The sequence below is a fragment of the Dermacentor silvarum genome, chromosome 1, assembly GCF_013339745.2.
Source record: "Dermacentor silvarum isolate Dsil-2018 chromosome 1, BIME_Dsil_1.4, whole genome shotgun sequence".
Lineage (NCBI taxonomy): Eukaryota > Metazoa > Arthropoda > Arachnida > Ixodida > Ixodidae > Dermacentor > Dermacentor silvarum.
The window spans coordinates 398,657,572-398,671,572 of NC_051154.1; the positions used below are offsets into that span (position 1 = coordinate 398,657,572).

Sequence of the window (14,001 nt, forward strand, 5' to 3'; positions counted from 1 at the left end):
CTTATTACGCTTGAGTGCAGACAGCCTGGGGCGTACAAAGACGACGTGCCAAACATCAAGCAAAAGCTTGAACAGTTTGATAAAGAGCGTTATCAAGGTGCCACTGGGCGAGCACGTGCCGATGCACTAGCGGCAGGGGAGACGCCCACAAAAAGGGCGCTTGGACTAGAAAAGGCGCACGGACGACGCAACAATGTTGATAAGATTTTAATGAACGGCAGTGTTGTTGAAGACAACGAAAGCATAGGCCGCGCTTTCACTGAGTACTACGAGTCGCTCTTTGCATTCCAGGCTGCCAATTTAGATGGGTTTAAAGCTGCTTTTCTCCATCGTATGCCGCGATTGGATGATGACACTAAAGAAGGACTAGAAGGCAGAATAACCCAGAGGGAAGTCGAGAAAGCAATCGACGATTTGAACCTGGGCAAGTCACCCGGACCTGATGGTCTCAGCGCTGGGTGGTATAAGGCGTTTAAAAGCGAACTGGCTCCTTTGCTAGCTGCGGTATTTAATGACGCATATGAGCAGAAATCCTTGCCACCTTCCTTTGGAAAAGCGCACACTATACTAATACCTAAGACCGATCAAATAGATAAACTAAAGCTCGTCACATCCTACAGGCCCATATCATTAACAAACATCGATTATAAAATATTTATGAAGGTTATAGCCACCAGACTCCAAGGTGTCATCAAGGGAATAGTCGCTGACCACCAAACTTGCGGCATCAAGGGGCGATCTATTTTTGCGAACATCCATAGGATGCGGTGTGTTCTGGAGTGCTGTGACGTCACCTATAGCGGCGTTGCAGTTCTTCAGCTCGACCTCGAGAAAGCGTTTGACTGTGTCGCGCATGCTATTTTGTTTGCAATCTTAGATCATGTTAATGTTGGTTCCATCATCACTCAGGGAGTGGCCTTGGCGTATCAGAACTGCACAACGCGGTTAATTGTTAATAAGTCACTGGGGGCCCCCATTACCATCATGCGTTCAGTGCGCCAAGGCTGCCCCCTCAGTCCGCTTCTGTTCGCTATATATATTGAAGCAATGTGTCTGGCAATCACTGAAAATGTCAGAATACGTGGTTTTAGGCTGGCAGCGGCCGAAGTTAAAGTACTCGCGTATGCAGACGACATCGCAGTGTGTTGCACAGACAAACCAAGTATAACCGAAGCAATAACTGTAGTGAAGCACTTCTGTGACGTCACGGGCAGCAGAGTAAATTGGGGCAAATCCCTTGGACTATGGCACGGGGAGTGGCCGTCTGCACCGGACCACTTCGCGAACGTGAACTGGATGAAAACTCCTGCACGGTATCTAGGTGTTCCCCTCGACAGCTACAAGAGCAGCGAGGAATACTGGAGGAGTCAAACCAAAGAAATGAAAGATAAAGTAGACAGATGGCAAGGAACTAACCTGTCTATTTTTGCAAGAGCGACAGTTTGCAATATTTTCTTTATCTCTAAGTTGTATTATGTCATGCAAGTGCTCCATTGTTCCCGGGCAAACGTGCAAAGGCTGCACAGAGTGTTTGCGGTTTTCATCTGGGGTTCGACATGGGAAAGGTGCAGCCGAACAAACTTGTTCAGAAGAGTGAAGGACGGGGGTGTGGGCTTAATTCATCTCTTTGTTAGACAGCTGGTAAACAGATTTTTGTTTTTCCGCGATACGCGAGACCCTTTTCTGCGCACTGTTTGCCAGCTCAGGTTGAGCGACGCATTGCCGGAACATGTTGTCAGTACAGAAAGCATGACCGGAACACTTCGTGGGTATCTCAAGGAAGTGGTCGAAAGTGTACGCTTCCTCACTGTGCGCTTTTCAAATGATTATCTTTGTGAAGTGAAAAGGAAAACACTGTATAGAGACCTTGCTGATGTACTTTTCCCAGTACCATTATATAGAGCCATATACAGTGGAGGGCCAGGACAAGATGTGCTTAAACGAGTGAAACGCATGGAGGTGTCACCCGGGGTAAAAACATTTTTCTTTAACCTTCATACCGGAACGCTTCCCGTGAAGACTTTTTTGAAAGAACGGGGTTGTGCTGTACCATGGGGATCGCACTGCTTGATCTGCAAGCAGCCCGAAACCATAGACCATGTTTTTTTGCACTGTTGGGAGGGGGTTTACTTCTGGGACGTGTTACAGCGAACACTAAAGAAAGAATTGCCAGTGGACCCCCATGAGATCAGGTATCTGTCAATTAAGGACGATGACGGGGTTCCTTATGACTTTATTATGCTGATTGCACTCCACTGTTTATGGCGGGCTCGTATGGCAGGGTACCACTGTGACCCCGACGCGAGGCCCGCGAGGATTTATTTCAAAGAATGTGTATCTCGCTTTATTGAAGAACAGAAAATGAAAATGTATGTACCGGATTGACTGTCAAGGCTGGTTCCTCTGGCAGCCATGAAGGAATTTTAACGTGACAACGTCGGTCCTATACGGACGGACGACTTACTTTTTCTTTTTTTTCTTCTTCTGTACAACAGCGTGAATTTGTGTTATTGGAGTGTGTGGTAATTTGTATGTACTGTCTTATGTCGAAGACCGGCAATAAATAAATAAATAAAAAAAGCACTCGTGGCCTAACGGATAAGGCATCGGTCTCCTAAACCGGGGATTGCGGGTTCGAGTCCCGCCGAGGGTATGCGTTTCTTTTGAGAAACATTGTGCTTTTAAATCTTTCCTTAATAAAGGGGGGAATTTTGCGGCGCTTTGTGTCTGCAGCTCTCATCACTTCCTGCTCACCCGTAATTTGCAGCCACCAAAAAAAGTTGGCAATGTAGAAAGTATGCGTGCACGCCCTTGACGCGAAGCCCTCGTGTCCTAACGGATAAGCCATCGGTCTCCTAAACCGGGGATTGCGGGTTCGAGTCCCGCGGAGGGTATGCGTTTCTTTTGAGAAACATTATGCTTTTAAATCTTTCCTTAATAAAGGGGGAATTTTGCGGCGCTTTGTGTCTGCAGCTCTCATCACTTCCTGCTCACCCGTAATTTGCAGCCACCAAAAAAAGTTGGCGATGTAGAAAGTATGCGTGCACGCCCTTGACGCGAAGCCCTCGTGTCCTAACGGATAAGGAATCGGTCTCCTAAACCGGGGATAGCGGGTTCGAGTCCCGCCGAGGGTAGGCGTTTCTTTTGAGAAACATTATGCTTTTAAATCTTTCCTTAATAAAGGGGGAAATTTTGCGGCGCTTTGTGTCTGCAGCTCTCATCACTTCCTGCTCACCCGTATTTTGCAGCCACCAAAAAAAGTGGGCAATGTAGAAAGTATGCGTGCACGCCCTTGACGCGAAGCCCTCGTGGCCTAACCATTTCACTTCCGGCCGCGAAAGCCTACGGAAGTGTTTTCACGTGCTCCAACGAGGCGGTTACAACGGCTTTTTCAAGCCGTGGTAACAGGATGGAAGAAGTCGGTTCACAGGAATACCAAGTGGTTCTACCGCAGCTGCCCACAGGTCCGTGTTTTGAATACGGTTTTTTTTTTTTTTTCATGGGGACATAAAGGCCAGACCGTTCCGTGCCGAGGATTTTCGTGACACGCTGGTTCAGCTGGGATTGCTTCCTGAGGTTGTCGCCTTAGGAGCATTCCAGATGAACCACGTGTGGGCGGTGACCTTTAAAAGCCCGGAAGCTGTGAAAAAGATTCTAAGCATTGGAGACGTGAAGGTCAAGGAGCGACGCTGCCTTGTTGTGGACCCGTGGAGCCAGGACGTGCGCGTCAAGCTTCACTGGCTGCTTCACAACATTCATGATGACGATGTTCGTGCAGCACTAAGCCCATACGGCAAAGTGACAGATATACTCCGAGAGCGCTGGCGCGTTCAAGGCATTCAAGACAAGGGCACGTCCACGCGCACGGTTAGCCTGAAACTAAAGGCCGGCGTGACTGTTGACGGACTTACCGCATCAGCTACGTATATCTGGCATTATGTCACTTGTTGTCGCACCAGGAAGAGCCCCGTTGTGCTTGAGGTGCAACCGTAAGGGGCATATCAGACGAGACTGTCGTGTGCCACGCTGTACGACGTGTAGACGCTTCGGTCATGAAGAAAGCGAGTGCGTAAGAACGTACGCGAATGTCGCCGGCGGTCCTTCTAAAGCCGATGAAGTTTTGCGGGAACACCTCATGGATGAAGTGGATGCGGAAGAAACTGCCAGAGGACTGAAGAGCCTCTCCACCTGCTCTACTCCACCTGCTGAAGGGGTGGACAAAGAAGGCGAGTCTAAGGAGCACCTGACGTTAAGCAACCAAACATCCAACGACGACACCACGGAAAAGAACTTGAAGAGCCCTGAGACGGACTTCCAGTGTTAAACTTGCTATGGACACAAGTGGACCAGGCGCAAGTGGGGCACCGATTAAACGCGCCCATGAAGAAGATCTCGAACAAAGTGCAGGTGGCGTGGGTTCTAACAAACCGTTACTGAAAACCACAACTGGTCGCTGGCCAAGCTTGAAGCCGACGCCGAATTTGCCACCGAGCAGGAAACCGTCGGTGACAGCACCGACTTAACTGGGATGTGTCACTCGGGTGTTCTTTTCATTCCCTTCTTTTCTGAGCCATGTGTGTGGGGGGTGGGGTTCCTTTTTCTGGACTGGCAACGGTTCAGGCAGCAGATGCGCAACGTCAAAGTGTGCGCAATGGGCTATACTATGAATTTTGCTGGCAGTGTGAATAGTGTACAACTGTTGCGAAACGTGCGTGCAGATGATTCAGTCTGTCTCTTGCTCACAACAAAATGATTCGCATAGAAACAGCATTGCGAGTGGCTACGATTAATGTAAGGGGATTCTTAGGACCGAAGAAGCAATATCAATTTCAACGGCTTCTTGCGGATAGTGAACTGGACCTTATTGCTGTGCAGGAAACAAAGATAGAAAGTGAGGAAGGGACGGACAGAATGGTAGAGCGCTTTCAGTCACGCTATTTTGTGTGTGTATCTCATGCTGTTGGAAGAGCTGGTGGTTGTGCGCTCTTTATACGGAATACCTTAGGCATAAGTGTAGAAAGTGTTATAAATGACCAAATGGGACGTTTAATAATGTGCGATTTTATTTTCTGCGCAAGCAGATGGCGTGTTATTTGTCTGTACGCTCCAAATGAAGTAGGAGAACGAACCAGGTTTTTTTGAAATTTTGAAGGGCCACTTAAAATGGGAAGGGGCTGTTGTTATGATGGGTGACTTTAACTGCGTGTGTAACGTGGCGGATAGATTGCAAGGGTCACCTATTTGTGATCCTAGTTCAAACTATCTCTTAACAATTGTGGACAAGCATGAACTAGAAGACGTGGGTTATTTTTTTGCCAACACTGGGATTTTGAAATTCACGAACTACCAGCAAAGCAGCCACGCGAGATTAGATCGCATTTATGTATCTGCACAAATGTTAGACAATTGTAGTGAATATGATGTTTTACATGTATCATTTAGTGACCATAGCGTTGTTAGAGTTTCGATGGGCCCTAAAAAACCCCCAAGGTTTAACTGGAAGCTATGGAAATTTAATGTTAAGCTTCTAGAAGATGACGTATTCGTTACCAAAACGAAGGATGGTATTAGAGCGTTTCACGCAAAACAAAACACGAGCTATGCTGAAGCGTGGGAATGCTTGAAAGAACAAATGTAGATGCAATCGAAAGATCCTGCTTGCTAAGAGAGATATAAAAAAGGAAAGAAAAAGAACTGCAAGCTCAGTTAGATTTTCTTCTGAACGCAGACACAAGTAATCCCCGAACTTCATCGAAAGAAGTTCGTGAAACAAAAGTTGAAATGGAACGGCTTGACACTGAAAAATACAAAGGGGCAATTATTCGCGCACGCGCGGAAAAGCTTTTGTGTGGTGAAGAACCCACGAAGCGGGCGATTTCCGACGAGAAGTGTTATGCCTCACGAAACGAGATAAACGCCATAACGTATGAGAATGACGTCAGTCGGGAAAAAGAAACCATTTTGCGTACGTTTGAAGAATATTACGAGGATATGCTAGGACAGAAAAGACTCTTTAACGAAGGATTCCAAGAGGAATACTTGCAACAAATGCCCAGGCTAGATGAAAGTATGAAAGTCAGTCTTGAGAGCCCTATCAGTGTCAGAGAAATAGAACTAGCCATCGATGAACTAAGCACCGGAATATCGCCAGGGCCAGATGGTTTTGGAGCACGCTTTTATAAGACTTTTAAGCAAGAACTGGCAGGAATGTTGCACGACGTAATAACAGAGGCGTATGATAAACAGATGCTACCCCCCTCCTTTCGTCGCAGTCATACTGTATTAATCCCAAAGTCCAGTGACCCTGAAACATTATTATTTGTACGGGCGTATCGCCCGATCAGTCTGACAAATACCGACTATAAGATTTATGCTAAAGTACTGGCAAGACGACTGCAAAATATAGTACGACAATTGGTAGGACCCCACCAAACATGCGGGATAAAGGGCAGATCCATAACAACAAACATTCATGTTGCAAGGACAATCCTCGAATGCTGTGATGCTTTTTCAGGAAAGGTAGCCATGCTACAACTGGACTTGGAAAAAGCTTTCGACAGGGTGTCACACGAAGTTCTTTTGCTTGTCCTGGAACATGCGAATGTAGGTTCAATCTTGTTGGAAGGTGTAAAGATGGGCTACAGAAACGCATCTACACAAATTGTGGTCAATAAAACACTGACGCGGTATATTGACATTAACACTGGTGTAAAACAAGGATGTGCCTTATCCCCTCTTCTTTTTGCAGTGTACCTAGAACCCTTTTGCATAAGCGTGATAGGCAATAATGATATCAGAGGATTTAGGCTACACACCAGTGAAATTAAACTTTTGGCGTATGCTGATGACATTGTAGTTTACTGTGACGATAAAAGCAGTGTCAGCATGGCGGTAGAAATGGCCACAAGGTTTTGTAAAACGACAGGAAGTGCCATTAATTCGAGCAAGTCGCTTGGAATATGGCACGGAAGCTGGGAAGATACACCAGCGCTTTTTGAAAATGTGACATGGGTCATGACACCGACGAAATATTTAGCAGTGCCGCTAAAATATTACAAAGACACGAAAGAATACTGGCAACAAGAAATTCAGGAGGTGAAAGAAAAAACTGCTAGGTTTGGAGGGCGAAATCTGTCCATGTTCGCTCGATCGACCGTGTGTAATATCTTTTTGGTAGCTAAGATATGGTATGTGCTACAAGCTCTCTGCATGTCGAGAGTAAACATTCAAAGGTTACACAGGGTCTTCGCTGTATACATATGGGGCTCAACGTGGGAGCGAACAAGCCATACGAACTTATTTAGGTCAGTGAAAGCTGGTGGCCTCGGTTTAGCGCATTTATTTTTGAAACAGGTAGTTTCAAGATTTTTGTTCTTGCGTGACCAAAGAGACCCCTTTCTGCAAACAGTGGTTCAAATAAGACTTAATGAAGCTCTGCCGCAATTTGTTGTTTCATCGCACCCTAATAAGGGATCGAGCATTAAGGGTTTCTTTCGAGAAGAGGAGTCGTATTTTCATTTTCTATGTGCGCGCTTTTCGTTAGAATACCTCAGCAATGTTAGACGAAAAAAATTGTATAAAGATGTTGTTGATACATGTTTACCAGTGCCCCTTTACCGATCAATGTACGGAGCTAACACGGGTCTAAATGTTTTGAAACGGGTCAAAAGGATGCCAGTACGAACGTCGGCTAAGAATTTTTTTTTTTCAGTTACACAGCGCAACATTACCAGTGAAGCCTTGGCTTCAGGAAAGGGGAATTTTCGTGCCGTGGTCAGTAGCTTGTATGAGATGCAGAAAGCCTAAAACGGTCGAACCTATATTTTTGAATTGTTCTGATGCAGTATTTCTGTGGGATGTTCTGCAGCGAACTTTGAAAAAAGATTTACCGGTTACGCCATACGGCATCCGCTTCCTACCCACGAGCAACGAGGAACTAGTACCATACGATATGTTCATGTTGTTAGTGTTGCATAGTCTGTGGAAGACGCGGATGGCAGTGTGTCATGAACATATTCAAATCCAGTCAGCAAGAGAAAACTTTAATGAAAACATCGTATATATGCGTGAATGTCTTAAAGAATTACAACGGATAAACCAGAATGGTACCATTTGCTGGACAAATTGATTTGTATGAACCGCTTTTAACCTTGCGCGTGAGCCAAAGAGTGGCCACAATTTTTATCATTCTAGCTTTGTATTTCTTCAAGTGATTGTGTTGTTTTGCAAACCGGCAATAAACAAAAACGTACCCTCGTGGCCTAACGGATAAGGCATCGGTCTCCTAAACCGGGGATTGCGGGCTCGAGTCCCGCCGAGGGTACGCGTTTCTTTTGAGAAAGATTATGCTTTTAAATCTTTCCTGTATAAAGGGGGAAATTTTGCGGCGCCTTGTGTCTGCAGCTGTCATCACTTCCTGCTCACCCGTGTTTTGCAGCCACCAAAAAAAAAAAAAAAAAAAGTTGGCAATGTAGAAAGTATGCGTGCACGCCCTTGACGCGAAGCCCTCGTGGCCTAACGGATAAGGCAACGGTCTCCTAAACCGGGGATTGCGGGTTCGAGTCCCGCCGAGGGTAGGCGTTTCTTTTAAGAAACATTATGCTTTTAAATCTTTCCTGTATAAAGGGGGAAATTTTGCGGCGCCTTGTGTCTGCAGCTGTCATCACTTCCCGCTCACCCGTGTTTTGCAGCCACCAAAAAAAAAAAAAGTTGGCATTGTAGACAGTATGCGTGCACGCCCTTGACGCGAAGCCCTCGTGGCCTCATTCTGCTTCCGGCCACCGAGCGTGACGGTTCGTGGGATCATGGCCTCTTCAAGGGCAGCGACAGCGGCTACTTTTGGCCGCGGAAACAGGTACAGCAACGACGAAGAAACGGAATACCAGTTTATTTTGCCTCAACTGCCAAAAGGACGAATAGTGAATAACACCGTGTTTCTGCATGGTGATGTACGAGCGAGGCCTTACAAGGTCGAAGATTTTAGGGATGCCCTAACGCCTACGAGCCTGCTGCCGGAAATTGTGTGCCTTGGGGCCTACCAAGTTAATCATGTGTGGGCGGTGACCCTCAGTGACGCAGCTGCAACGAAGCGCCTGCTGGCCTTGAAAGAACTTCAGGTGAAGGGGCGGCGATGTGTGATCGTCGACCCTCAGGATCAGCAGGTGAAGCTCAGACTTCACTGGCTGCTGCACGGTGTGGCCGAGGAAGACGTCCGGACTGCATTGGCGGCCTTCGGCAAGGTAGAAGAGGTGAGTCGAGAGAAGTGGCGCGTCCAAGGTGTCGCAGACAAATGTTCCACCACGAGGACTGTTCTTCTCAAGCTGAAGAGCGGCCTGAAAGTGGAAGATATCTCTCACCAGATACGTGTTGCCGGAGAGTTGGTGTTGGTGGTGGTACCCGGTCGGCCGATGCAGTGCCTCCGCTGCCAAGGCACTGGGCACGTGCGAAGGGAGTGTAAGGTGCCACGCTGCTCCCGGTGCCGACGTTACGGGCACACTGACACCGAATGCGTCAAGACCTACGCTACCGCGACTGGCCCAGCCGCGAGTCAAGAGGCAGCAGAACTCGTCATGGATGTGGTCGAGACCGAAGACGCTGCTAAGGGAGCCGGAGACCTTGGGTACCCAGCGACAGGTGCTGGGTCGGTACCGGAGGGCGTTGACGCCAAGGCAAAGGAAACTACGGAGCAAGTGACTGCGCCGGCACGGGTCGACGCGGAAGCTGTCCATGCAAAGGAAGGCGCAAATGAAGACGAAGGAGACGAAGACGATGGAGCGATGCAACAGGGCGAGGCCGCTATCGACGGTGACCGGGCTGCTAGTCTCGGAGCCACCTTCAAGCGTCCCCGTGATGAGGCCGAGGACAAGGACAACGCGGCAACCAGCTCCAGTGATGGGCCGCCGGCGAAATCGCCTCTTGGGAGGCGCTCGAGCTTCAAACCAAAGCCGAACGTTCCGTCCGACAGAAAGCCTGGGGACCAAGCCCAGCAGACAAACAACGACGAGAAACCGGGCGGTCCCGGAGACGGCTAGCCGACGGCTGGTCGTGAGGGGTAAGCACCATGCTCCGGGCCTACCTCATTCTCTAGTTCATCATGGCTCCTAATCCGTCACTCAGTATTGCAACACTAAACGTTAGAGGGCTGGCGGCTAGGCGTAGGCAGAGTCAAGTCCTACGGTTGGCCACTGACCAAGACATAGACGTTCTAGCTGTCCAGGAGACCAAGGTAGAAGGGGAGGAGGAGACCGGGAGCATGGTGAGGCGTTTCACGACCAGATATTATGCGGTGGTGAGCCACGCGGTAGGGACGTCAGCGGGATGCGTCCTGTTTATTAAGAAGTTACGCGACCTTGTGGTTGAAAGTGTATTTTCATGTCAGACGGGAAGAATGGTCGTTTGCGACTTTGTTTGTGGTGGAGTCGAATTCAGAGTTATGTGCATATATGCGCCAAATGTTGTAGAAGAGCGTGCTGTATTTTTTTCGAATCTTTTTCAGTACATTAGCCGTGATAAGTGCATGATTTTGTTGGGGGATTTCAACTGTGTTTTGAGGGCTCGGGATCGATCCAATAATGCCGGTATTCGAGATAAAAGCAGTCACATACTTTCCAAGTTGATTAGTGATAGTGAACTAGACGATGTATGTGACTGTCTGGAGGGGGAGCGGGAGGTGATGTATACACGATTTCAAGGCAGTAGTCATGCGCGGTTAGACCGCTTGTACATGTCACAAGACATGATTCCAATGTGTCACAGTTATTATGTCGCACCTGTGTCGTTCTCAGATCACTGCTTGGTGAAGTGTCACATCGGTATGAAGAAGAAGGAATCATCTTTTAACTGGGAACTATGGAAAATGAATGCCTTAATACTAAAAGACGAGCCATTTGTAGAGGCAATACATGAGGCCGTTATGGAAGTATGCGATGAAAGTACTGAAACCATAGCAGAGAAATGGGAATGGTTCAAACAAAAGGTAAAAATGAAAGCAATAGAAAGGTCGAGCTGCTTAAAGTTTGAGAGGGAAATGAAAGAACGAGACTTACGAAAGATACTTAATCAGCTGATAGCGCTGGAGTGCGAAGAGCCAGGGGTGTATAAGCAAGATATGCGAACCATCAAAGAAAAAATCGAACAGTTGGACAAAGAACGCTATCAAGGTGCGATTGTGCGAGCAAGAGCAAACGCATTAGTAGCGGGAGAGACGCCCACCAAAAGGGCACTAGGACTTGAAAAAGCTCATGGTCGACGTAATGATGTCGATAAGATCTCGTGGAATGGCACACTCGTCGAAGATAATAAGAGCATAGGCCGAGCGTTTTTAGAGTATTACCAGTCACTGTTTGCATATCAAGAAGCTAATGTAGATGAGTTCGAAAGGGTCTTTCTCAGTCGCATGCCGCGATTGAGTGACGACACGAAGGACCGATTAGAAGGGACTATAAGAGAACACGAAGTCGTAAAAGCAATAAATGATTTGAACAATGGCAAATCGCCTGGACCTGACGGTCTGAGCGCTTGTTTTTATAAAGCCTTCAAGAAAGAACTTTCGCCCCTGCTAACAGGCCTGTTTAACGACGCGTATGTGAACAAAGCTTTGCCGCCTTCTTTTGGTAAAGCGCATACCATCTTGATACCTAAGAGTGACAAAGCGGAGAAACTTAGGCTCGTGACATCTTATAGGCCGATATCTTTAACCAATGTCGACTATAAGATTTTCATGAAGGTTTTGGCAGCCAGACTTCAAAGCGTCATCAAAGAAATCGTCGCAGACCACCAAACGTGTGGGATCAAAGGGAGGTCAATTTTTTCGAATATTCACACGGTGCGGTGCGTGCTCGAGTGCTGTGACCTCACTTACGATGGCGTCGCAGTGCTCCAGCTTGACCTAGAGAAAGCTTTTGACTGTGTGTCTCATGATATTTTGTTTGCCATTCTGGATCACGTTAATGTAGGTGCCATCATCACTGAGGGAGTGGCATTGGCGTATCAGAACTGCACAACACGTTTAATTGTGAATAAATCATTGGGGGCCCCCATTAACGTCATGCGTTCTGTGCGTCAAGGCTGCCCCCTCAGTCCTCTTTTGTTTGCAGTTTACATTGAAACGATGTGTTTGGCGATAACTGAGAACGATCAAATACGCGGTTATAGCTTGGCAGCCGCAGAAGTCAAGCTCCTGGCATATGCAGATGATATCGCCGTGTGTTGTACAAACAGAGAAAGCGTAACGGAAACAATACGCGTGGTGAAACAGTTTTGTGATGTAACGGGCAGTACAGTGAACTGGGGTAAGTCCCTCGGTTTGTGGCACGGAGAGTGGTCCTCGGCCCCGGACAACTTTGCGAATGTGAGCTGGGTGAAAACCCCTACCAAGTATCTCGGTGTTCCCTTGGATAGCTACAAACAGAGCGAGGAATACTGGACGAACCAAATAAAAGAAACAAAAGAAAAAGCAGACAGGTGGAAAGGCATCAACCTGTCCATTTTCGCAAGGGCAACTGTATGTAATTTGTTTTTCATTACGAAGTTGTGGTACGTCATGCAGACGTTGTTTTGTTCAAGGGTAAATGTGCAAAGATTGCACAGAGTGTTCGCCGTTTTTATCTGGGACTCTAACTGGGAAAGATGTAGCCGAACAAATCTGTTCAGGCGGGTGAAGGAAGGTGGCCTGGGCTTGGCGCATCTTTTTGTACGACAGCTTGTCAATAGATTTTTGTTTTTTCGAGATGTGCGTGATCCTTTTCTGCGTACGGTATTACAGCTCAGATTAAGAGCTGCGCTGCCGGCGCTCATTGTTAGTACCAATAGTATGCCAGGAACGATTCGCGGCTATCTTAAAGAGGTAGTTGACAGTGTGCGCTTTCTTTCTGTGCGTTTTTCTTTCGATTATTTATCTGCCGTGAAAAGAAAGACATTATATAAAGATGTATGCGATATTATTTTTCCAGTGCCATTGTACAGAGCGATATACAGTGGAGGACCAGGACAGGATGTCCTTAAACGGGTGAAAAGAATGGAGGTGCCTACTGGGGCAAAAACATTCTTTTTTAGGCTACACACAGGAACACTGGCAGTGAAGACGTTCATGGAAGAACGCGGTTTCCTTGTACCATGGGGCCCACACTGCTTGATTTGCAAGCAACCTGAAACTGTAGATCATGTGTTTTTGCATTGCTGGGAAGGGGTGTACTTCTGGGACGTCCTAAAACGGACAATCAAGAAGGAGTTTCCGTTGAATCCGCATGGGATCAGGTACTTACCGATTGACAATGAGGATGGGGTTCCATACGACCTAATTATGCTCAATGGCCTCCACTGTTTATGGCGGGCACGAATGGCAGGGTACCATTGCGACCCAGATGCTAGGCCTGCTCGTATTTATTTTCGAGAAAGTATGTCTCGTTTCATCGAAATTAAGAAAATGCAAGATATTGTACCCGATTGGCTGTCGAGGATAGAACCTCTGACAGCTTTAAAAGAATTTTAGTTTGACAACGCCAGTCCATGTTGGGCTGATGGCTTTCATGTTTTTCAGTATGTTCTGTAGGTGTTCTTTTTGTGATGTCTGTTTCTATACTGTGTGCATTGTACATTGTCAAAGACCGGCAATAAATAAAAAAAAAAGCCCTCGTGGCCTAACGGATAAGGCATCGGTCTCCTAAACCGGGGATTGCGGGTTCGAGTCCCGCCGAGGGTACGCGTTTCTTTTAAGAGACAGTATGCTTTTAAATCTTTCCTGTATAAAGGGGGAAATTTTGTTTCGCTTTCTGTCTGCAGCTGTCATCACTTCCTGCTCACCCGTATTTTGCAGCCACCAAAAAAAGTTGGCAAAGTAGAAAGTATGCGTGCACGCCCTTGACGCGAAGCTCTCGTGGCCTATTCTACTTCCGGCCACCGAGCGTGACGGACGTGCGATGAAGGCTCCGTAGGAGCGGCTTCAGCGGCCATGTCTGCAGCGGCAGCAGGGATACTGAAGAGCAAAGTACATACCCGGTTGTT

At 47.3% G+C, this 14,001-nt stretch overlaps 5 non-coding genes across 5 annotated transcripts; all 5 read left to right on the plus strand.

Annotated features, from left to right (window-relative positions):
* The first annotated feature begins 2,580 nt into the window (after window positions 1–2,580).
* On the plus strand, window positions 2,581–2,653 carry Trnar-ccu (transfer RNA arginine (anticodon CCU)). Its single transcript has one exon. It is a non-coding gene; the product is annotated as a tRNA-Arg (tRNA).
* Window positions 2,654–3,061: 408 nt separating this feature from the next.
* Trnar-ccu (transfer RNA arginine (anticodon CCU)) lies at window positions 3,062–3,134 on the plus strand. The gene has a single exon. It is a non-coding gene; the product is annotated as a tRNA-Arg (tRNA).
* A 5,116-nt stretch (window positions 3,135–8,250) lies between these two features.
* Trnar-ccu (transfer RNA arginine (anticodon CCU)) lies at window positions 8,251–8,323 on the plus strand. Its single transcript has one exon. It is a non-coding gene; the product is annotated as a tRNA-Arg (tRNA).
* Window positions 8,324–8,503: 180 nt separating this feature from the next.
* Trnar-ccu (transfer RNA arginine (anticodon CCU)) lies at window positions 8,504–8,576 on the plus strand. Its single transcript has one exon. It is a non-coding gene; the product is annotated as a tRNA-Arg (tRNA).
* A 5,050-nt stretch (window positions 8,577–13,626) lies between these two features.
* Window positions 13,627–13,699, plus strand: Trnar-ccu (transfer RNA arginine (anticodon CCU)). The gene has a single exon. It is a non-coding gene; the product is annotated as a tRNA-Arg (tRNA).
* The last annotated feature ends 302 nt before the right edge of the window (window positions 13,700–14,001 follow it).